Genomic DNA, 25,458 nt, shown 5'->3' on the forward strand with positions numbered 1-25,458 from the left:
CGCGTCGCGATGTTCCACCATGTTGCTTCTAATCTGGAAGGGCCCCTGCTACTCTGAACTAAATTACAAGGACGGCAAAAGAAACTGGAGATACGAAGCCATTCTCTCCTCCTTCATGACACTCCCAGCTGATGGCTCTGGGCACTTCATCAATGTACATCTTTGAAACAATTACCAGGCCTAACAAGTTTTCTAAAGCAACTGCAAAATGCCCTCTCTCTCCATTCCACAAGTAGGCATAATCCAGACTCTAGCAAATGGACGGTTTTTAGCAGCCTCACTAGATCACAGTGTTAGAGGAGCATCTCATAGCCCTACCCACTAGGAACTAACAGAATTGAACTATTTGCCATGAGATGAGAGAATAATTGAATAGTTTGAGTGATTCTGGCTTGGCGTCAGTCCAAGAGTACAAATGGAAGCCCACATAAATATTTAAGTTACGAGTCAAGCTGCCAAATTATTCAATAAAATGTGTTCTCTCTTCCTTCCTTGACCAATACACCTTCATAAAGATGGTATTTTAAATGTGTTTAAGGTTTTTTTTACAGGGCTGCAAGTTGCAAAATATCAAAGATGAACAAATTTACTGATCATTACACATGTCTGTGTGTTCTGTTAATACTTCAGCAATGCTGAATGAGCATAAATAATTCATAAATTATACATTTGTTTCATACAACTTATGTTCCCTCATTTCAGCAAAAATGCTAATTATGTTGTTAAAAATCAAGTGTTTTACAGAAGAAATGACAGGTGCTGGCAAGGATGTGGAGAAAGGGGAACCCTCTCACAGTGCTGGTGGGAATGCAAACTGGTGCAGCCACTCTGAAAAACAGTGTGGAGGTTCCTCAAAAAGTTAAAAACAGAACTACTTTACGATCCAGTAATTGCACTGCTAGGTATTCGCTTATGCAAAGGGATGCATGCACGCTGATGTTTATAGCAGCATTACTTACCATAGCCTCTTGGAAGCAGCCCCGTGTTCATCAATAAATTAATGGATAAGGGAGAGGTCAAGAAAATACACATAATATTAAAACACTTAATTTTTTTTAAGTTTTTTCTTTTAATTCCAGCTAGTCAACACAGTGTTTTATTAGTTTCAGGTGTAGTGACTCAACAATTCCACACAACACCTGATGCTCATCACAAGTGCCTTCCTTAATCCCCATCCCCCACCCACCTACCTCCCCTCTGGTAACCATCAGTTTGTTCTCTATAGTTAAGAGTCTATTTCTTGTTTTGCCTCTCTCTTTCCTTTCTTCCTCTTTGCTCATTTGTTTTGTTTCCTAAATTCCACATATGCGTGAAATCACATGGTATTTGTCTTTCTCTGGCTTATTTTGGTTAGCATTATACTCTCTAGCCCCATCCATAATGTTGCAGTTAGCAAGATTTCACTTTTTATGGATGAATAATATTCCCTTACATATATCTCACATCTTTACCCATTCATCTAACGATGGACACTTGGGCTGCTTCCATAATTCAGATGTTGTAGATAATGCTGCTATAAATATCAGGGTGCATGTATCCCTTTGAATTAGTCTTTTTGTATTCTTTGGGTAAACACCTAGTAGTGTGATTGCTGGATCATGGAGCTGGGTGTTCTGTTTTTAACTTTTTGAGGAACCTCCGTACTGTTCCCCGGAATGGCTGCACCAGTTTGCATTCCCACCATTGTATGCAAGATGGTTCATTTTTCTCCACATCCTCACCAACACTTGGTTCTTGTGTTTTTGATTTTAGCCATTCTGACAGGTGTAAGAGGGATATCTCATTGCAGTTTTGATCTGCATTTTCCTGATGATGAGTAATGCTGGGCATGTTTTCATGTGTCTGGCCATCTGTATGTCTTCTTTGGCATATTGATGATTTTAAATAAAAGTTACTTAAGAAACAGTCAGCACAAGGACACCCAAACCCTCCTCTGTCCCCTGAAAGCAGGAAACAAACCTCCCATATGAAAAATACCTTCCCTATACTGACAAGTAAAAAGACAGAGATAGGGACTCTAAAGCTAAGAAATGTGTAAAACACCAAACCTTGTCACTTTTTCACTAATCTACTACCTCAGCCAAAATTCCACTTAGAATTCCTTACTAACTAAATTTCCCAAACACTTGTTTTCCTTCTCTTGTAAATTATCCATAAATTTCTTATCTCTTTATGTAAAACATATAAAAACTGCCTGCCTTGGTCATTTCTTTTGGTCTCATTTCACTATTAGGGCTCTGTGTGCAAGTGATAAATCTCTGGGGTTTTTTTTCCTCCCATTTACCTGTCTCATGTGAATTTAGTTCTAAGTCCAGCTAGAAGACCCTGAAGGTAGAGGAAGATTTCTCCCTCCCCTACAGTTCTTTTTTTTTTAATGTTTATTTATTTATTTTGAAAGAGAGAACACACACAAAGGTGAGGGGCAAAGAGAGAGGGGGAGAGAGGCAGAGCCTGACGTGGGGCTTGATCTCATGAACCATGACATCATGACCTGAGCAGAAATCAGTCAGAAGTTTAACTGCCTGAGCCACCCAGACACCCTCCCCTGCCTTTCTTAGTTACCATATGCAACCGTTGGGGATCCAGGAGTACCTCTGCTACCACAAATTGGAAGAGAAAGAGAAGCAAGAAAATGGGCGGTCAGCACTACTAGAAAATCAGTATTCATCACACAAAAATCCACTGCATCTGTTCTATATGAGAGGAGAAATTTGACAAGATAATTAATTTGTTTTTTCCTCTTACTTAAACACTTCTGCCACTCAAATCTTCCCTGCACTCCAAAGCAGCGTCTGACCCTTGCAGTGGTAAAACCCAAAAACCTTCACAGCACTCACACAGGCTCACCTGCTTTCAAGGACACAGGGCAAGAGCTGAGGGAAAGCATTTCCCTGGGACCTGAGCCGTGGTAATCGTGGTCAAGAGAGCACATGTTTAAAGTGATGGGTCATGAAACAGGTTCTAAGTGGCAGAGTGTCTGTGTTTACTGAGTTTGTGTGTATATTTGTGATTCTAAAGCACAGCCCAGGGCTGGAGCCCCTCAGACCCACACACAAAGACCAAAGTGCAGAATTTCCATGCCCCTGAGACATGGAGTGAGTTTGACACGACATCTGGGAATCAACACTTGTCTCGATGGGCTCCTGTCACCAAGGACCTCCAAGGGCCCACACTGAGCGCAATTTTAGTGTTTTCACAATTTGTAGTTTTCTGTTTATTTCTTCTACCCACCCATTTTGCCTGCTTTCTGAATGAACAATCACAAGTGCTGTTCCTGCAGGAAGGGAAACGTGGTTGCACTTACTGAAAGAAGGTAATTTGATTTCCAGTGTGGGACCTTTGTGACTTCAAGAGCAATTGGGGCCACACTGGCCTTTTGCCTTTACACTGATTTTAGGGCCTAGTCTCCAAAAAAGAGATAACTCCACCATGAAGGAGAAACACCCCGGTAGCAGGTATGATGGGGACTGAAGCAAAATACTATCAAGAGCAGGTACAAATTCATTCATGAGCTTGAGTCAGAGCAAAGGGTAAATGATCCTCTCTGCCTGAAGAATCTCTTTCCAGGGCCAGACCCTGGAGAATCTGAGTCTTAGCTCATTAAGACACAGAAAATTCCCTTTGGCAGGGAGGGTATTGACATCCCCCTAAAGTCATAGTCACACGTAAATTCAAATGAAATGAGTTGACTTCCTTCCAACACCTAGCACAATGGATGAACTGAAGAAATGGAAGCTTGGAGCTGATGAAGAAGAGGAAGAAAATGAGGCAATTCAGGTGTATTAACACCTCCATGTATCAGAGCCCACCCTGGTACCCCTACACAGCTCCCTCAGTGTAAAGCACCAACCCCAGCATTTTACCACATTGGTTTCTTAAGGACAGTTATCTCCCCCATTTGAAGGACATTGCAAGGCTTATTCTTCCTGGTATTCTCAGTTCCTTCTATGGTAGGTATTCAATAAATATCTTCTGTCTAAAAAAAAGTGCATTCATGCACGAAAGGAAGGTCTCAACTGGCAAATGAGTCCAGTTTTTAAACCAAGGCTTTATAAACTAACTTGTGGAATGCCACATATTTGCAAGGAGGGAACTGCCTGCCTGACCACCATACCACACAGGGTCTAGCTTCCAACTCACTTATATACACTTCTCATTTCTAGTACTGGAAGCTGCTGGGTAGAACTGGGGGTGGGGGTGAGGGTTGGAGGGCAGGCGGTATTCCCGTCACTTTGAGGTCCAGAGTAGAGGTTATCAAGAAATGGGAACACTGTACTTATTTTTGGAAAGAATCAAGAAATGAAGAATAGTGATAATCACTCAAGACAGGCTTATTACAAGCTAAAGATGAGCCTGCCTGGGCTTTTAATTGAAATAGTAATGGCTGTTTGCTGAGGCCTTCACTCACATAGACAAAAGGCAGAGAGCAGAGTGTCCTTCAGGGGGACAAAGAGGGCAGAGCCAGACGGACCGTCAGTTCTGAGCACTCCCATGCCCTATGGTTGCTGAAAACCCACCCTATCCAGGGCGTGAGTGCCTCTCATCTCCATTCTGGTCCCAGCCAGGCACTTTCATCTCTGTCTCTCTAATGACAGACCTACGATTATTTCTTTTAAACCCCAGTGACTGAAAAGGTTTCAAACCCGAATATGCTCTAAAGTACTTAAGCTGTGTTCACTATTAATCCCTTCCTCACCATTGACCTGACATCAGTCACCATGAAACTCTGTTAACTGGTAGATCTCTTTCTTGTGCCCATCAAGCCATTAATCCAAGTACCGGGCTGGCATTTACTTGCCTACTTCCGGAACTCACATTAATGTCAAGGGCATCTCCACTTGCTATTCCCCTTCCCTCTACCAATCTCTCACCCAGCTCACCACGCTCCTCCCCTCAGAAGCCAGGCAGGCCTCTCAGCTCACACCCCCAGCAAGAGGCAGAAAGAAAACTGGAGCCCAGAAACCCATGCTCCTCACTCAGCAACCCCTTGGCCCTGTCTAGCCAAGAACCACAGCTCAGCCTATTGTGGAGCAGGTGGAAGCGGCTTTACAGAACTTTCTGTTACAATACTACTCGCTGTAATTAGCCACTGCCAGAAAACGATCACCAGCCCCTCACCTCACATTTCTTCCAGGGATGGCAGCAGCAATAGAACTCTGTCCTTTGGAGAAGGCTGGGGTTTGTGACTTGCCATCAGCACAGTGCGTCTTGGAGCTGTTTCCCTACAAGTAAGCCTGAGCCTCAGGGACCCGCCTGCTGGGGTTCTATAGTCACAAGCTGCTGGGGTGGGAAGGTGCCATGTTTTGGTGCAGCCCCCAAACCTTGACCATGCATCCTGAGCTCCCATTCCTTCCTAGACAAACGTGTGAAACAGCCTGATGCAGCCGAACAGGGCTGCCCGCGGCAAGCTGGAGGCAGCTTGTGCTATCTGGTGGTAGTCAAGTTCTTTAACAAATGCACAGATAAACACTGGGCCCAACAAACAAAGCTTATCCTGGCCACCTCTCGTCTCTACACTGTGTTTTGTGAGATGTGCTTCAGGACTCAGAAAAATGGATGAACACTCTGTGTTCCCTGGAATTAAAAAAAAAAAAATCACTTCTCTCTTCAGAGCCATCTAAGCCTGTATCAGAATGAAACCACTTCAGGAATGAGCCCCCAAACAATCATCAGAAGCAAATTGAAGTGTTTCTCCCAAAAGCATCCCTTTTATGGAAGGCGTTCAATCAGGATGTTTCTTCAACTTTCTGTTCTAAGTGGTGGCGTTTTTCTATATGGAAAAGACAAGGACAATCTCAGACCCATCCAAAGGTATCTAATCTTCCTGTAACAAAAGTCCCACCATTGTCAAGTATAGCCGTGTCTGAGCCACCTGCACAGGACAACTCTCTATTTTCAACAGAGCTGTTAAAGTAATCTGTCCTCCTTCACCACCATTTGCTAAAAGCCCCTTGGCATATTGTCTCAGTGTGTCTGAAAGGCCATTTCTATCCACAATACTTTTATTTTGAGCCGCACATTAGCTTGTCATCAAGATGCCATTAGTAAAACACACACACACACACACACACACACACACACACACACACAAAGTAGCCACTCACCTTTGGTTTTCTCTTGATTTTTAAAATAAATGATGGGCCTGACTACATTATGATTTTCCAGGTTGAACTTCTTGTTTAAGATCAAATTTCACATTGCCTTCTTATTACAAATGGCCAGGTGAAGCATGAAGAGAAATCATGTTTGCAATTTGGCCTCCCAGGTTATTTATGTTGGAAAACTGGAAAGTTGTATCACAGGGGAATATTCTTATGAATGTCATTATAAATGGCATCACGGCTGTAGCCCAGCATTTTGGCATTTGGCACTAATCACTGATGTGCCACACGTCAAAAGAACTAAATATATACATGCTCAGTGCTACATATTAATGTGCCATGAGACAAAAGCAGGGGAATTCCTGACAGCCGTGCTGTGAGAAAATGAGCAATTACGTGCATATTTTCCCCTTCTCTCCAGTGCCCTTAGGTTGTGACAGAAGGACAGGAAGAATGAGTAAAGGGTGATTCAGAACTAAGTAAGGCCTTCAACATAAAACAACGATCATGCACTTTGGGGCCTAAGGCACAAGTTGGCCAACTTCTTTAAAGGGCCAGGTGGTACATATTTTAGCCTTTATAGGGCCACATAGTTGCTGTCACACATTCCTCATTTTTCCCTACAGTTCTTTAAAAATGTAAAATTCAGGCTTATATTATAGGTCATGAACTACAAAAAACAGATCTTGCCCATGGGTTCCCTGAACCCTGGCCTCAGCAAATTACGTGGTTGTGTGCTAGTGACCTCGAGCCAAGAGGGCACATAGAACTCCAGAAGGAGCCCAGGATCCTCTTACTTGAGTCGGAGTTATGATCTGATTAGACATAAGCATGAATCAAACATGACTGGTCAGACCTGGCGTATCTCTGTCCACCCCTCGAGTGCAGCCACGATCCTTCTGGCCAGAAACTGAAAATGCTCCTTCAGATTCAGCTCAAATGCTGCCTCCTCCAAAAAGTCTTCACGGACTATTACAGCATGCCCATTCCCTACTCCTGCCACATACCAGGTTCTCAGTATGCGGCAATACCGCTTGCGACAAAGGCTGCTCCCCTCCTCCTAACACTTTATGCGCTACCAAACACTTCCCTGTTCTCTCACTCAAACTTTGATTGTAGCCAGAGGAGAGAGGCTCTGAAAAGGCAAGCGTGTCATCCAAGGTCTCATTACTAGGAGGAGCCAAGCAGGACTTGAATCCGAGGCTCTCTGGCTCCCCTCACCTCTCAGCTGCCTCTGGTTCTCCCTTCCCCTGTCTGTCTGCCTTCCTGAGGGCTTGCAATTTCCTTTCAAGTCAGGACCCCTCCCAGACAGAGCCTGAGAAGTACGGGCCCAGCACATACTGGCTGCTCCGTGAAGACCTCGGTTTAATTTCGAGCTGAAGCCCAGGCACGCAGGCTGAGAAGACACTAAAGACCCTTACAGTGCAAGGCAGGAGACAACAGTGAGGTGGCCCCTGCTCACGCCCACCCACCCACAGGCCCAGGTACACTCCTGCAGACATAAAACAGTCATCCCCGGAGGCGACGCTGTGGGAGCAGCACTGGGGCCACCTCTCATGCTTTCTGGCCTTCTCCGAGCCCCCACGCCCCCCGCCACACACACCACGCGTCTCCCTTCCCAAGCTTGTTTCCATGAGCATGCACCAGGTGTAGGGTATAGTGCAAAGCTTTTCGAAGTGTGGCTCAAGTCTTACCCGTGACCATAAAATCAGTTTAGTGGCTCAGGCTGGCATTTTTATTAACGAAATGAATAGAAAATACCAAACTGCGTTTCACATTGTCAAAGGTGGGTGAATACTGTCCGGTGAAAGTTCCATATGCTGTGTGTGCAAGTGTACCCATGTGCAACTGTGTACTGTTTGCAGTATAAAAGCCCATGCAACTTTGTTTTACAGTTTGTTTGTTTGTTTGTTTGTTTGTTTGTTTGTTTGTTTTGAGAGAGAGAGAGAACATGAGCAGGGGAGGGGCAGAGAGAGGAGAGAGAGAATCCCAAGCAGACTCCGTGCTGTCAGCACAGAGCCCCATGCAGGGTTCCATCCCACCAACTGCGAGATCATGACCTGAGCCAAAATCAAGAGTCTGATGCTTAACAGGCTAAGCCACCCAGCCGCTCCCAAAGAACTCTTAAGGAAGTAGGAACACCACAGGCTCTGGGGCCTGTCTCCCAGGGTCAAACCCACCTCTGCCCCTTAATTGCTGTGTGACCTTAGGCAGGTTCCTTAACCTCCCTGCATTTCAAGTTGCTTTTTCTGTAGAGTAAATTATTATACCCACCTCACAGGGTCTTTGTGAAAATTCAATGAGTATACAAAGGGCTCTTACAATACCTGGCACATAGCGGCTCCTGGGTGATAGTCAGTTGAGTGTCAGTCTCTTGAACTTTGCTCAGGTCGTGATCGCAGGGTTATGAGTTTAAGACCCTCATTGACCATCACATTGGGCCTGAAGACTTCTTTAAAAAAAAAAAAAAAAAAAAGGAACACCTGGTACAAAGCGAGTACTCAAAAGACCACAAAGTTAGCTAACAGGATTAGCACACACAAGCATCCACATCACACTGCTCAGGGATGTGGGGTATTATCCCATTTGACAGATAGAAGTGAGGCCAGGAGAGATGTGTAAAGCAGAGAGCCAAACCTGCACTCAGAGTTTCCACCTCTTCTCTACCCACAAGGCAGCATTATCCCCTATCACCAGAATTCCTTCCAGCCCAGGGGGCTCTTTACTAAGTTGAATATAATTGCAAATGTTACCTGCTACCAACATCCCACCATTTTGTGATAAGGATTGATGAGACACTGTCTGGAAAGTGCTCAGAGCGCCGTGTAGACAAGTGCAATATAAATTCAAAATGTCATTTTAACGTTCTCATTATTATTATTAGAATGGGCGAAATGGAGAGAACATGATTTCAGTGCTGCGAGTTTTAATGGGTGTCGGGAATGTGGATTCTGGGAACAATTGGTTACCACACAGCCTACATCTCAGATCAAGTAGCGCGACGTAGGTAATGTCTAAGCCATCAACTTTGTTTATTTCACAATGAAAGTCATCTTTCCCTCCCCGGGGCAGAGTTTTTTTTCGTGTTTTTGGAAATAAAGCTCAGCTTGATGACACTCTTCCAAAAATTCATTTTGATATATTGATTGCCACGGCCAATAATGCCCTGGCCTTACAGGTGCGTGAAGAAAACATCAGCACATTCATTCATCAACAGCTCCCACCCAGAATGGGCTGCCAGGGCCTGAAGCTGCTCATGTTCTTCCAGTAACTTACCATGGAGTAAAGGTCAAAGGCAAACAATTTCTTAAGTGTAGGGAGTTTCTGAGCCTAAACCTCTCCAGCCGGGATGAACACACAGCTAGGGCCACCTGAGAATGTTCCAGAAGCTCCTCAAAGCCATCAAGAGTCACTTTTCCTTGGCTGCCACCTTTACTCTGTGGAAGGGAACTGAAAACATTTTTACATTGCATCCGGCAATGCTCTATAGTGGAATGAAACACAAATGTCCACACATCTTTACAGTGAAGAGGTGACTTCACAGATTTTCTACTCCATGGAGTGAAGACTAGAACCCAGATCCCCCTTTGGGTTATTTCTGTGGAGACTCTTCAGACAAACTCCTCAAGTTCACCCCTTTCACCCCCTTCAGGCTTCCTCAAAGAGAAAAGCTGAGATGCACTGAAGAAGATAACACCAGCAGGCTAGCAAGAACTAAAAGAAAGTTCTTTCACGTCCTCAACCAGAATTCTTTCTGCACTACAAGGTCACTCTATTTTACTGAGGACCTACCTCATGCCAGGCTATGCCCTGGAGGCCTCCACATGCTTCCCACTGAAACTCAAATCAACCTTTGAGGTCAGAGTCTGTCCAACCTATGGATGATGCAATTGAAGTTCTGAGCCACTTTGCCTAAGGTCACACCCACTTGTAAGTGATGGAAAGGGGATCGGAACATAGTTCTTTTGTCATGTCCCACATCATTTCTTCATGGCTCAGGAGACTATGATCACATACCACGTTCAATTTACACTTTCTGCAACCCTTTGCCTCCTGTAGTAGACTGAGAAAGGTCCCCCAGAAAGCCGCATCCTAATCCCTAGAGTCTGTGTTACCTGATAAAGAAAAAACATCTTTGCACATGTGATTAAGCTAAGGATCTTGAGCCAGAGAGATTATCCTGAATTAAGAGCATGGGCCATAATTCCTCAGATGTACCCATGGGAGAAGGAAAGAAAGAGAGACAGATGACCCATGCAGAGGAGAAGACAACGTGAAGATTCTGGCCCTGAAGACTGGAGTGAGGCGGCCACAGACAAGGAGGTCAGCAACAACCAAACACTTGGAGGGCCAAGGGAGGGTCTCTCCCTCCCAGTCTCCAGAGGTCGAACGGCCTGTAGGCACCTTTGTTTTAGCCTGGTAAAACAGATTTCAGACTTCTGGCATCCAGAACTGTGAGAGCACACATTTCTGCTGTTTTAAGCCACCAGGTTTGTGGCACTTGGTCACAGGAGCCATGGGAAACTAACACACCACTCTTGCCATCATCACACAACTCAAGATAGAGTACTTGAGCACTTACGGCCCCGTCCTCTGACTGTGAGGGCCACGGGCGCCTTCCTCCTGCCACCTGCTCTCTCTATACAGCACATGTCCGACTCCCCGGAGAGGGCTCAGGGTGCTCGCCCACCCTGGAACCACCACCACGGGGACAGACCGCGAGACTGTGCTTGGGAGGGCAGCCTCTTTGCTTCTCAACTTGCTGGGATAGAAAACAGCAACTGGCCTGGTAATGGAATCTAGCTGATGTAAAAATCAAAGAATAATCAGCATTACAACATGAAACTAAAACATTTTCTAAACCAAATTCCTCACAAGTGGCTTTTTTCTTTCTTACATACTGCTTTGAATTTCCAGAAGGCAATGAATGCACCTGTCTTACTCCCTACTTTGCATGGGAAATACACTTGACATCAAAGGTGGGATTTTACATCTGAAACAAGGAGCCTGGCTTAAGGCTGGCCTGGTATTCAGACATAATTGGGAAATTCCCCGAGGAAGCAGAGGGCACAGGTGACCTGGAGACACCACCAGAGACCTTTGTTTTCCAGGTCGAGGTTCAGATAGAAACTGATTTTGTGGTGACGACAAACCACAATCTAATACCTGGTCAGCAACCTGGGTGAATGAGTCAGGTTCCCAGGCAGGAAGCATGCCGCATGGATTTGGTATTAACCAGCCTCCCAGCAGCCACATTTAGGAACACAGAGGCTCTGCTGCTAGTCTCTGGGCTGTCCCTCCAACTGGCTCACACACTAAGATGACCTGGGCCCTGGGAAACATCCCTAAAGACTCAACAAGGGGCAAGAGGAGGTACAGAGAGATAACCCACAAGAACAGAGTTCAGGAAGTCTATAGGGAGTGAAGAAACGCCACTATGATGATGCTAATCACCGAGCTTCATGAGGCCCTGCAGAGGGGGTCTGTTTTCTACACCTGTCTCTGTCACTGGCTTTCCTGTGGGGACCACGCCTCTCATCGCATGCAGTCTTCCTGGCACTGTCCACCACGCTGTTCACCAAGGAGCACAGCGAAACCCTGGCCAGTCCAGGAAGAGTCACCTGTGGGAACCTGACCTTGGATGCAGCGACAAGACACAGGAGGATGTCTGAAGCTAGTCTCTCCGTGATGGTGGAGCCTGAGCAGGCTGTCCACGAACTTCTTTCCCCTGGATCCCTGAACAGTCTGGTTCTTTACCCCTTCTTCTGACTCTGTGAACTACTCCTTACACTTCCACAAAACTCCTTTTTCCTTCAGGAAGAATCAGAATCAGGTTTTGTGGCTTGCAGCCAAAGAACCTTAGTGCAGCCACCAAAGTGGAGGTCTCTAGGCCCAGCCTGCTTTTCCAAACCCCTCATCCCCAGCTCTCAGTCCTGGCCCCACACGGGAATCACCTACAGAGCTGATATAATACAAAAGCCCGGGGACCCATCCCCAAAGGTTTTGAGGGACATGGTGTAACACCACACGTGATTCTAATGTGTAGCACGGTTCACAACTACCACCCCTCATAATGCTTCAGGGGCAAACCTGTCCATTCACCATCATTAGAACCCACAGCACAAGGACCACTTCCATACCCACACCCCTCACATCGCCTCCCCTGCCTGCAACACACACCATGGCTGCATTAGTCTTCTTGTACTTCCTCCTGCCACTCCTCTTCTCTAAAGCCTTCTGTGGCTCCCCACTGCTTCTACTATGTAGCGTGAATCCTTTTCACTAGCTATCAACTTCCTTCCTATTTGACCCCACCTACTTTCCAATCTAGATTCACTATTCACTGCTCCCCTTTGGGCCCCCACTGCAATCCAATTGTTCTATTACCTATAATCTGGACACGCAGAGTTCTTAGTGCAAACAACAAAGCTCATTCCAGTTTAAACTGTAAATGAAGTCATTGGGGTTTTTTGTTGTTATTGTTGTTGTTATTGTTTTTGTTGTTGTTGTTGTTTGTTGTTGCTGTTGTTGTTGTTTTACATAAGCCCTGGGAGGGCCAGAGAATTGGGTATGCAACCAACAATCACATTAGGCTATCCCACCAAAATGCTAGTGGAGACCTTTCCACAGAGACACTGCCAACCCCTGCCCTGGGATGCTACCCTTATTTCTTTTGTCTTTGCTCTCTCTAAAAGCAACCTTGCTCTCAATATCACTTTGTCACACACTGGCCCTGTCCCCAAGGAGACTCCATGTGGTTGCTGCTCCTTCCCATCACTCTCTTACAAAGGAGCATCTCATGCCAGTGCAGCTGACCGATGTGGCCCAGGCCACGTGCTGCACCCTAGCTGCAAGGGATGCTGGGAAAGCAAGTTTCTGACCACCACCTTTGGGAAGCAGGACTCAGAGAGAGGGAAATCCTCCAAACACAAGAAGGATATTCAAAAGCTGCCGGCTAGCCTAAAAGCAAGACAAATGTACCTCAGACTTGGCATTGTGGTTTCTTTCTTCCCATCCCTCACTGCCCATAAAAAGTCCCCCAGCTGGAATACATCTTCTTTTAAGAGCCCATCTTTCTGCTCAGGGAAGCAGCATACACTTTGGAGTGAGATCCCAGCTCAAATCTCAATGGGTGATGACCTTGAGCAATTCTGAAAAGTGCATATAGTTCTACCCTCATGATGGTGATGTGATATACAGGCTGGCCAGTCCCCATACTTGGTGCAGCCTTGGAAGCAGAATCCTTGAATCTTCATAGCCCATGAGGAAGGGGAAGCCTTCCCCACACTTTCCTGAGATTGAATTTTCACTATTCTACAATGGAGGCTAGGAGCCAGATTTAACTTTCCTTTTTTTTTTTTTTTTAATTTTTTACGTTTATTTATTGTTGAGAGAGAGACAGACAGACAGAGAGACAGCGTGAGCAGGGGAAGGGCAGAGAGAGAAGAAGACACAGAATCTGAAGCAGGCTCCAGGATCTGAGCGGTCAGCACAGAGCCCCGCAGGCTCGAACCCATGAACCTGAGCCGAAGTCTGATGCTTAACCGACTGAGCCACCCAGGCACCCCATTAAGTTTCCTTTTTTTTTTTTTTTTAATTTTTTTTTTCCAACGTTTATTTATTTTTGGGACAGAGAGAGACAGAGCATGAACGGGGAAGGGGCAGAGAGAGAGGGAGACACAGAATCGGAAACAGGCTCCAGGCTCTGAGCCATCAGCCCAGAGCCTGACGCGGGGCTCGAACTCCCGGACCGCGAGATCGTGACCTGGCTGAAGTCGGACGCTTAACCGACTGCGCCACCCAGGCGCCCCTTAAGTTTCCTTTTAAAAACAATGTGAAGTTCCTTGCAGCCAAGTGTCCTGCAGCAAATTCCTACCAGTCACAACTACACTGCAAGGTGTTCATAGTTGTTATTACAAATGGTGAGGTGAGCCATTCTCAGCTCATCCTTCTCTGTTCCTTTTGAGTTAAAGAATTCCCTTCAAGCGTCATAGACGAGGGCTTCTCATACTTTCAATGTGCAGAGCAATCACAGGGTCCTGCTTATAATACAGATTGAAATTCAATCGGTATGGGGTGGGCCCAAAACTCAGTTTATTCTACAATTTCCCAGGTGATGTTGATGCTGCAAATCCATACACCATGCTGTGAATATCAGAATCATAGACAATATCTCTGGGGTGAGTGAAGTCCAATTAATTACCCTATTAAAAATTCCAGAACCAGCTTCTTGATAAATAGCCACTACCCACCCCCCTTCACCAAGGGTATTTTTAGGCTTCCTTCTATAAGGCTCTACCTCTACACCCTGATGCTCCAACTACAGAAATACTAAGTTCCTTGAAGGGGGTAATCAGTACCTTGATCTCTGCAGTCCAAATGATATCATGCACATCTTAGGCTTTCATAAATACTTGAATAAACCACCAAAATGAAACTCAAAGACCTGATAGGGGCAAGTCAGTCCAGGAAGGCTTCCCAGAGGAAGTAGGTCTTTCAATTGGTTCGGTAGTGAGGAAACCCCAAGTCCAAGAAGGAAAACAGCCTGCTTCTGTGTATGTTTCCTTTATCCTCTGGAACACAACCTTCAATCACCAAGGCCTCCCATTTGCCTCCCCTGTAGAGACAACTTGAACTTGAGAAACAGTGACAACCCATCAGCTATCCTTTAAATAAACAAAATACGCAGCTGTCATTTCCACATGATATTTAATCCTTCAGAATTGCAGCATATAAAAAGTAAACCCATAAACTTCCCAGAAAGCTTTGTTTCTGCTGAGTTTACTGTGTCCTCCAAAGAATAATAATACATAAACTCAACGACCAAATGACTTCAGCTCTGCCCAAACATCCCATGGATAGTGTTTTATTTCTAAGGTAATTTGGATGTTTTTCCCCCCTCACTAGAAAAAGAAGACGGCTTTTCTCTACGAGTTCAATGAACCTCATTGCTCCCAACTGGGCCTGACTCCCATTTCTGCATGCCTCAGGTTTCATAGCCAGTTAGACATTTAACAAGTACAATAGCAATCTGACACTGTACCCTTGCCTCCTGATCCCCATCTGTCAGATTCTGGTAACGCCACTGCTCTCCAAGTACCCAGCCACCCTTGAGATGTGTAAAGCAGTGTGATGAGGTATCTAAAAAGCCTCTGGCTGCCAGAATGGCTCTTAAACACAGGAAATACAAACAGGAAATGTTGTCAAGTTTTTCAATTGGCAGTAACTCTAATGTCAGAAAATGGTAAAGTTTGTCAGCCTGAGACATCTCTCTTATTCAGACTTGCCTTCAACAATGGGGTTGGCTTTCTCCCCCAAAACCCATTTGGAGCTAAATGACCAAGGATGTAGGCATTCTCTCCTCCAGTGAGGAAGGCTCCAGGAAGCAGCAAAGCTGCCCAGACACTCATTGATTCACCAAACATTTATTCAGCACCTACTAAGTGCCAGCCTAGGGGGAAAAAGAGTTGCCCAAAGGATGGTAATTAGATCAATCCACTACAGTCTTCCTCTTTGAGAACCAAGGTATCCAAGATTCCAAAAATCTAGCTGGTGGGACTCAAACCTATACAGTCTCAATTCCCCAAATAAGAATCTAAAAGCCTAGTGAAAATTCTATGGTGCCCTGGAGCTTGGTAAACTTCCATTCACGGAGTGCTTCACAGAGGGTCAATCAATGGGAAGTGAATCAATGAATGCTTGGGCCAAGGGTGTAGTTCTTGGAAGGTGAGACTTATCAAACATAAGCTTCTAGAGACTGGGCCTTTCTAGAAATAAATAACTAAGGCAGGACATATGTTTACCTTGGAGCCCCTCTATCAGAGTTCAGGGAATGTGTTGTTTCTTGACTGTTACATAATACATTAATACAAATTTAGTGGCTTAAAACAAATCTCTTATCTCAGAGTTCTGTAGATCAGAACTCCAGACATGGCATGCCTGGGATCTCTGCTCAGGGTCTCAAGTTACTGGCCAGGCTAGTTCTTTTCTAGAGGCTCTTGGGGGAAATCCACCTGAGCTCATTCAGGTCCCCATTGCCATGCTGGCTCTCAGCTCCTCTGGGCCACCTACATTCCCTGCCAGGGGTCCCCTCAAACTCCAAAGCCAGTGTGGAGAATTTCTTGCTCATCAAACCCTTCCTCTGCTTTAAATCTCTGACTTTTCCTGTCTCTGACCTCTAGACCCAGATTTAAAGGGTCACGTGACTTGACTAAGCCCATAAGGAAAATCTCCCTACTTTAAGGTGAACCAATCTGAGACATCCTTTACTTCTGCAAAATCCCTTCACGGTGCCACCTCAACTGAGTAAGTGGGGCAAGTATGTGTACTCCAGGTCTAGGAACTTCTGGAGCCATCTGCGATTTCTGCCCACCCCAGGGAAGGAGAGGGAAAAGGCAGATAAAGTCAAAGTGCCTCCCTGAGTATCACAGTTTATGTGGCTTCCCTCTTCTCCGGAGCAGCAGCCAGTGTCCGGGGATTTCATTCTCTAAACCTACAAAACAATGTACAGCCACTGGGTCCCCAGCCTCAGCCTCATAGGGAAGGTTGAAAAAATAGGAGTGTGCAACATCCCTGGTCTCATGGAGCTCCAAGGAGAGTCGGGAGACCACATCTATGCCCCCCTCTGAGAAATGTCTAACATGGCTCATCATTTGTAGGAAGATCAGTGCAGGAGGCTTCACGGAAGAAGCGAGGACTTGAGATTGTTGGTGAAGAACAGGCAGGCCACCCACCACAGAGATAGTTGGAGCTTCCGTGGCCTTGCTCAGCAGCCTGGAGCTGCCTCCCAACTGGAGCCGAAGCAATGCTGAGCAGTAGGGGCCTCTGTGCCAGGATGATGTGAGGAGCCGGGCGGAAGGAGAGTGGGTCTCTGGCTGTGGAGGTCTGCGACAGCAGCAAGACTGGCCAACACCAAGAGCCAGAGGTCTGGCTGCTGGCAGGAAGAACTCACTGGTGACAGCGGCTCTACCAGGACTGTGGCCCAATGAAAGGGTTTCCTCTTTTTCAATCTGGGAACATGTCTGGGCCTACATGTTGACTCGAAGTGCCGTGCAAGACATGCTGTCACCCCACCAGCGGCACCACAAATTTCACTCTACTGCCTTACTCCTTAATATCCTCCAATGGCTTCCAAGGAGGAATTTCGAGCCCTTAGCTAAGGTCTTCCCTGGCAGTGGCTGTGTGGTGGCTAATCAGCACACTAGGCCAAGCTGATGATACATTAAAGGAAGAGCTACATATTTCAGCAGCCCCTTTGCACCCATTGCAAAGGGTGAAAGAGGTCAAGCAATCCGGCTTCCGGACTGAACGCTGATCAACAATACCTCTGTACCAGGCAGTTCCTGCTTTTTGTCCCCCTTGGGGGAGAAGGCTCATGGCTCAGACAGGGGGCGGATGGCTACAAGTGCATGCAATTTAAGAGTAAAGAGAAAACATATGGGTTGAATTATTTTTAAAATATTACCCCCACTGCACCCTCTTCCCCTTTATCCTGAGAACCCCCTTCTGAACAGGTGGCGAAAGGGCCTGCCAAGAGATAATTTTGAGAGCTGTCTCACTGCATTAACATCTTGTTAAACAGGGTTTAACAAGGACTGTTAAACATCACCCTAATCACTTTCATTTCATGGTTACTTCTGGCAGGTACATATGGTGAAAGCTGATACTCAGGGGCTGATTAACAGACTATTTCTTTGCTCAGGGGAGAGAAAATTTTACGTGTCCTCCATGACGGCCTGACTTTCTGGAAGCCTGGGAGGAATCGTATTCCTTTCAAAGAGAGCATCTTTCACTTCAGACTGACCAAATGTATTGTGCAGTGTGATACACTTCTATAGGAGCACCTGCCCAAGGGAAAACAGGACGCTGCTTCCCAATTCCAAGGCGAGGCTTGCTCATTTATGTATTCAGTCAACCAACACCCATTGAACATGTGCTGTGTGCGGGGGGGGGGGGGCGCGGAGACGGGGAATGGGCACTATGCTGGGATGGAGGTGCAGTGTTGAGCAAAATTAGGAAGAGCTCATATGCCCTCAAGAAATGAGAAGGCAGACAGACGTCAAACGAATAATCTCATAGAGCAAATTGTAAAAGAAAAATTAGAAAAAAAGAAAGTGAAGAAGAAAAATAAAAGTAACACTATGACTATGAGTCTTATTTGAAGGGTTAGTCAAGTCAGGGAGGATGGGCCAAGCTTCCTGGGGGCCAGTCTGAAGACATTAACTTTGAGGCCAGGTGGTAGGAAAGAGCATGACTGTGATCTGTCTGAGGAACTGAAGAGAGCCCACTGGGGTTGAGCGATTAAGGGATGTTATGGACTGAAACATGTACCCCCTAAAATACATATGTGGAATCCCTAACCCCCACTGTGACTGTATATGGAAATGAGGCCTTCAGGTAGGTAATTAAGCTCAATGAGGTCATAAGGGTGGACCCCTAATCCAAGACAACTGGTGCCTTTATAAGAAGAGATACCAGAGGACTCTCTCTTTCTCTCTCTTTGCATGCACACAGGAAAAGCCAAGTGAGGACACAGTGAGAAGGTGGCTATTTGCAAACCAAAGAAGTCTCACCAGAAAGCAACCCTACCAGCACCTTGATCTCAGATTTCTAAGCTTCCAGAGCTGTGACAAAATAAATATCTACTGCTTAAGCCACTCAGCCTGTGGTATTTTGTCACAACACCCACACCTACAAATATAAGGGGAAAACTGTCCTCTGTAAAGGTGGAGAGGCGGCTGCCCATGAGGGGCCTCATGTTAAGGATTCTGATCCTTGACATAAGAGCCATGGGAAGCCGTTCAGAGGTCTGAATTTAATGGGGTTGGGGAGGGGGGTGTCAGCGAGATCCCAGTGGCTGTGCAATGAATAACAGCCGCTCGGACAAGGGCAAGAGTCGATGCAGATATTCTTCCAGCCATGACGCACAAATTCTAGGTCTCTCATCCGGAGAGCACATGTGCTGGAAACAAGATAGGAGAGGCATTCCAGAAGCTCATGCCTCTCGAAGGCACTTGCCAAGGAAGGTGCTCACCAAACAGGGGGCCCAGGTGAGGCTGAACACTTGTCTATTTGCAGGAACTTTCGGCAGCAATGATGAGCACTCTTTCCTCCAGGGCAAAGAAAGCAAGGAGTAGGGGTGGGGAGTTCGTTGGGTTGGCCCAGGGTTGCAGCACAGCAGGGGAGGTGGACAAAAGGAAAAGGCAGTGAGAGATGACAGTGTCATCCACGTGATCGGGGGACCTGGTCTATTGGGGCAGAATGGGGATCCTTGATTCCTAATTCAATATTCTTCCTCTGTGCTGTCTCCACTCACAAATGGCTTTTATTCTGAGTGGTTTTAGCATTAATAAGCTGAACACTTTGCTCAGTTGAGGCTTCTGCTGCCTTATTACACTGTGGCAGCCCCCATGAGGCGTGCAACTAAGACGGATGAACCGGCACGCTAATGAATAAGGACTGAGATTCCAATGTCCCTTTCCATGGGAACTATGCATCTCTCCAACGGAGAAATGAAATCTTTGAGACAGCCTGATTATAAAAATAAAGGAGCATTATTATATTTGTCTGCCAGGATGATCACAGGACACTTGCAATTTATGACAGATATCACAAATAAAAAAACACACATAAAATACTATTTATTACAGTCACATCTACACCAATAAATTCCCTTCTAGAATAGAGGGAGTAACCTGAATACTTGAGGCAAAACGTTTTCCTGAAATATCCAAATATTGGAGCCAAAATAATATCTCACATCTGAAAAGTCACTAAGTTAATTTTCATGATATTTCCCTGTGAGACTGCACTGGCACAGGGCTTCACAGCAAAGAAATAGCCTTTGATAAGAAAATTAATGATATAAACATGATTGTAAGATCAGTTTTTAAACTAGTCAAGAAAAAGCAACTACAGTTGACTCCTGTACAGTACAGAGGTTAGGGGCACCAACCCCCACCCAGTCAGAAATCTGCATTTAACTTTTGACTGCCCAGAAACTGAATTAATATCCTACTTTTGACCAGAAGCCTTACCAATAACAAACACTTGATTGACACATATCTTATATGTTATATGTATTACATACTATATTCTTACAATAAAGTAAGCTAGAGGAAAGAAAACACTATTAAGAAAATCATGGGGCACCTGGGTGGCTTAGTTGGTTAAGCGTCCAACTTCAGCTCAGGTCATGATCTCACAGTTCATGAGTTCCAGTCCCACATCGGACTCTGAGCTGACAGCTCAGAGCCTGGAGCCTGCTTCGGATTCTGTGTCTCCCTCTCTCTCTGCCCCTCCCCTGCTCACGCTCTGTCCTTCTCTCTCTCTCTCTCTCTCAAAAATAAACATTAAAAAATTTTTTTAAAAGAAAAGAAAATCATAAGATGGAGGGGAGGGCACCTGGGTGTCTCAATTGGTTGAGCATCTGACTCTTGATTTCAGCTCAGGTCATGATCCCAGGGTTGTGGGATCAAGCCCTGAGTCGGGCTCTGTGCTGATCATGGAGCCTGCTTGGGATTCTCTCTCTCCCCTGCTGCCCCTCCCCCCACCTCTCTCTAAACTAACAAATAAAATCATAAGGAAGAGAAAATACATTTACAGTGCTATACCGTAATTACTGAAAAAAATCCACATAGAAATAGACCCTCTCAGTTCATGCCTGTGTTATTCAAGGGTCAGCTGTAGTTAAAATTTGTTTGGGGCCACACTTGTGTGGCTCAGTCGGTTAAGCATCTGACTTCGACTCAGGTCATGATCTCATAGTTTGTGAGTTCCAGCCCCGCGTGGGGCTCTGCGCTGACAGCTCGGAGCCTGGAGCCTGCTTCAGATTCTGTGTCTCCTTCTCTCTCTGCTCCTCCCTGACTTGTGCTCTGTCCCTGTCTCTCATAAATAAATAAATAAATAAATAAATAAATAAATAAATAAATAAATAAAATTTGTTTAGCACCTCAGAAACATTTTCCATGTAATCAGTTGATACACATTAGTGTATAGGGGTTGATTTTTCAATTATATTTTGGGGTATGGTCTGCACACGAGGTGCAAAATTTCATGAAGTCAGTGACAAAGGAGCTGAAGAAACACATGAATCACATGGCGAGTCACTGACAAAGGAAGGTCTGGCCACATAGACCAGTTAGTCCTGACAGAATGGAAAACTGACAAGAAAGATGCCAAGGAGAGGTGCTTCAGTGAGGGTGATTTAAATAGCAAAGAATTAGGAGAAGCCCTTGGGAGAAAGCCCTCTTTACCATCTTGCTGAGAAAATCAAACACAAAGGCTATCACAGAATTTTGTCAGGAAAATCAGGCCCTCAAAAAAGCCACATTCTGGCAAATTATTCTGAGAATTAACATATAATTATAAGCTATGTTTTATAAAATAGGAGACAAATTTCTTTTCATGATTTTCGCCTTTGTTTTTCACGATGGAAGTCCCAATCAAACCTGTTTCCACATGAAATTTTGGACTCAGTTTTAAGGAGCTAATTTTGGGGTGCCTGGGTGGCTCAGTTGGTTGAGTGGCCAACTTCGGCTCAGGTCATGATCTCACGGTCCGTGAGTTCGAGCCCCGCGTCGGGCTCTGTGCTGACAGCTCAGAGCCTGGAGCCTGTTTCAGATTCTGTGTCTCCCTCTCTCTGACCCTCCTCTGTTCATGCTCTGTCTCTCCCTTTCTCAAAAATAAATAAAATGTTAAAAATATATATATTAAAAAAAAGGAGCTAATTTTAACAGTTCTTTTTAGGTCCTCACTGTCCTCAGATGAAGAGGACCCACTGCCACCATCTCAGCTCCCACCCCTGCCCCACTTTCTGACTTGCACACACAGGAGACATGACTTGACCTCCAAATCTGGGGTCTAAAACCCAGAGGACATGATTCTTACCTCCTTCTCTCAACCCACACATATCTAAATACACATCAACCTTCTTTTTAGAGCACTCCATTACAGCAGCAACGCTTCTTCTTTCTAATGTTTACTTACTTTTGAAAGAGAGAGAGAGAGGCACGAGCAGGGTAGGGACAGAGAGGGAGACACAGAATCCGAAGCAGGCTCCAGGCTCTGAGCTGTCAGCACAGAGCCTGACGTGGGGCTCGAACTCACGGACCGGGACATCATGACCTGAGCTGACGTCGGAAGCTTAACCAACTGAGCCACTCAGGCGCCCCTACAGCAGCAACTCTTAATCTTTTTTCCGCCCAGATGCACTTGACTGGGTGATGTCTATATTCAAGATAGTCTCCTATGAGCTACCCACGTTGGTATTGCAGTTCCTGCCCCTACATTTAACTCCCCTTTCTGTCACTCAGGAGAAGAAATCGGAATGCAAAGAAGTATAATCATTACAGAGTTCTGAATTTTGTATGATGTTTCCTGAATTTTGTAATTTCCTGATTCTCTGTAAAGCTTTTTGGTTTCATGATCACAGTTGAAAGCCAATCACTGCCTACAGATCTCTCAGAGGTAACTATAACCTGGTCTCTACCACTTAACGCTCTTGAAAGTTACTAATTAAAACTATACTTCTTTTAAACTACTCTGTTGTTCCACTTTGAGCAGGTGACATTTGGACAGCAAGCCTCATGTGCCACAGACACAAACATGGGTGCCACATGTGGTGCAGATAACTCCAAGTGAGAGTTCAGAAAGATAAAATGGAAGGTCTGGGAAAATGTTTTGAAAGGAAGGTTTATTTTGCATATCCTTAACATCCAAGGAATAAATAACGCAGCAGTTTCTCTTCTCTAGGCCAACAACGTCTGTTCTGGCATCACCAAGTATTACCATGGCCATATCAGCCATAACCTTGCAAATGGAAATTTATCTGGTACTGATTTCTCACTGGGCTGACAAGAGGCAAGAGACACTCATATTTCCCGGAATGTTCACTTTTACAGTACTATTGTTTTCTCCTGCTAACTGCTTGAGAGCCAGGAGGCGGCCCTGCATCTCTTTCTTTCCCTGATTTCCCAATTTGTTTTCATGATTCACCCAGCTGAGAACCTCAACCAGAATGAGGCACAATAGCAAAAGAGGCAGAAAGGAAAATTAATATTTTCTACATAGACTTCCTCATCTCGGGTAGATTTATGAATTTCGCTTCCGTTATGCAGAAGTTAGCATTTTTAACAATGAGGGGGGAAAATCTTTAATTGTTTTTTTTATTGCCTCAAGAGCTCCAAAGACATCTTGTGCTATGTCGTCATTTACATTTCACATTAAATGCAAAATATGTCTGAAATGAGCAAATATTTGTTTTAATTTGATACATCTGTTAACTGAGATGCTAAAAAGACAGCTAAATCACTATACTAAATTCAGCGATTTGTAAACAACTTATATATTCAGTTGTTCTGGGTTAAAAATGCCCCAAAGCCTAAGTTTTATGACACCCACAAAGTAAATTGCATTGTATTAATCTGATGGAGGCAGGCGGTGATTTCTTCCTCTTCACTCCATTAATTTATTTCCTAACTTGAGTTAATTAGCGAGGTTCCTATTTTTAAAAGCTCTTTGAAATTCATTGGGAGAGAGGGACATTTGCAAGAACTGCTTTGAAAACCCACTGCAAAGGAAATGAGCTAATACAAACGGTAAATTCCCCCAAGACATGATCGCACATTGAGCACCTGATTGCCAGTCAACAATCTTTCTGCCTGGGAAAGCAGTGGGCGATGAATACATAGTTGTTTTAAGAAAGAAGGAGAGAAGTGGAAGGAAAGAATGAGAGCAGCAGTGAGAACAAAGTCATCACAGGCAATTGCTAACTGGAGGAGAGGATCCCCAAGGTCCTATTCATCTCCAAGTATAAGTCTGTGGTATTCCAATTTGATGCTACAAAATGAAGACTGACTTCAACTTGGAACAATACCCATTGGGATAAATACAAAAATTACCCACTATTCAGAGAAATGATAACAAAAAAAAAAAAAATACAGAGATTGGCCCAACAGAGAACAAAGATAAATAAATTATTTTTCCTTGGTCAAATGAAGGCTTAATTCCTAAATTAGACCGGAAGGTAGTGCACTTTACTCAGAAAAAAAAAGGGGGGGGATTCATTCACACTATAGTATAAATTACTGCTAAAAGTTTAAGATATGCCTAAGAGTACACCAGGGAAGAGAGAACTAGCCTTTCAATGGATATTCAAGCCAATCTAATATCCATTCCTTCCTGGAATACTCTAGGAAGCAGGAGGTGGGTGAGAGATTGAGTTGGGTTGGGTGTCCTTTCCAAGTCTCCAGATGTCAACACCTGCCACAGACTCCTTACTCCAACTTCCAGAGGCTGGCCCTAGGAGGCAGCAACACCACCAACCTAATCTAGGTAGCACCTTCCTTTTCAAAGTCCTTTTTGTTTCATTTTCACTTCAACATGAGCCTGTGTAAGCCACTGGGAACCACTCATTTCCCAGCCCTGGGAAGCAAGGTCACAATGTAGGAGCTGTGCTTATTTGAATTAGATCTTCTCTCTCCTAGACTCAAATTCCTCCTCTAGGAAATGGAAATATAAACCACCTAGCACAGCCCCTGATGCAGAGTAGGCATCCAAAAATTGCAAGCTCTTCCTCTCATTTTACACAGAACAGAAAAGTCAAGTCTGCTGTACAGACACAGCAGAAGCCAGGGGCAGGGCTGGGACAAGACCAGGTTCTTTCCATCCCTTCTCAAGTGCCTTCACATTTTCTTCCATGTCAACCCCCTGGCCCTTGAACCTGTTACTCAGGTTTCCCACACCAAAACAAACAGTGCCATGATTTATTCCTTTTCCTCATGCCACATTAGAAAGGGCTCCTTCCTTCTTTCCTGACACACAGAAGGACCTGGCTTTAAATATTTGCACCACAACAAAAGTTTGGAAAGCAAACAGCTTTCTCTGCAGTGGAATTGAGTATTTGGGATGGTCAATCAAGTCCCAGGAACCTGTGACACCAGATTTTCTGGATCAAACAGGCTGGCCATACCTGCCACGTTTCTCTGTTCTGATAAAGGTATAGAACCAACACAACGGAAACTTGAGAAGTACCCTGAGGACCGTGTGTCTGAAAGCTCCAGTTTCTTAAGACTTGGGTAGATCTCTCCAGGGGAATGTAACTGCAGCCTGGAGAGTGTGTGTTTCTGGCAGCCTGCTTCTCCCAAGGAGGAGAAAAATGGGAATAAAATCCAATTGCCTGAGGAAGGTTCTCCAGGGTAAAGACAGCTAGATAAGAATGCCCCCTTTTATCTCCACAAACCTTGATCCTTCTCAGAGGACTTTCACCTCTCCCACATTACCTAATTTGACCATCACACTTCTCAGTATGTTTAACTCCGCTTTACTCCAGGTATTCTGTGACTTGCCAGAGTCACAG

General features: G+C 45.1%; 1 protein-coding gene across 1 annotated transcript in view; it reads right to left on the minus strand.

Moving 5' to 3' along the window:
• GPR39 (G protein-coupled receptor 39) overlaps positions 1-25,458 on the minus strand; it is a 193,368-nt gene that overhangs the window by 166,506 nt on the left and 1,404 nt on the right. The gene's annotated exons all lie outside the window — the stretch shown is intronic.

Source organism: Lynx rufus, unplaced genomic scaffold, assembly GCF_022079265.1.
Source record: "Lynx rufus isolate CCGP_SWC_20201006 ecotype Redwood Valley unplaced genomic scaffold, mLynRuf1.p SCAF_2, whole genome shotgun sequence".
NCBI classification, from domain to species: Eukaryota; Metazoa; Chordata; class Mammalia; order Carnivora; family Felidae; genus Lynx; species Lynx rufus.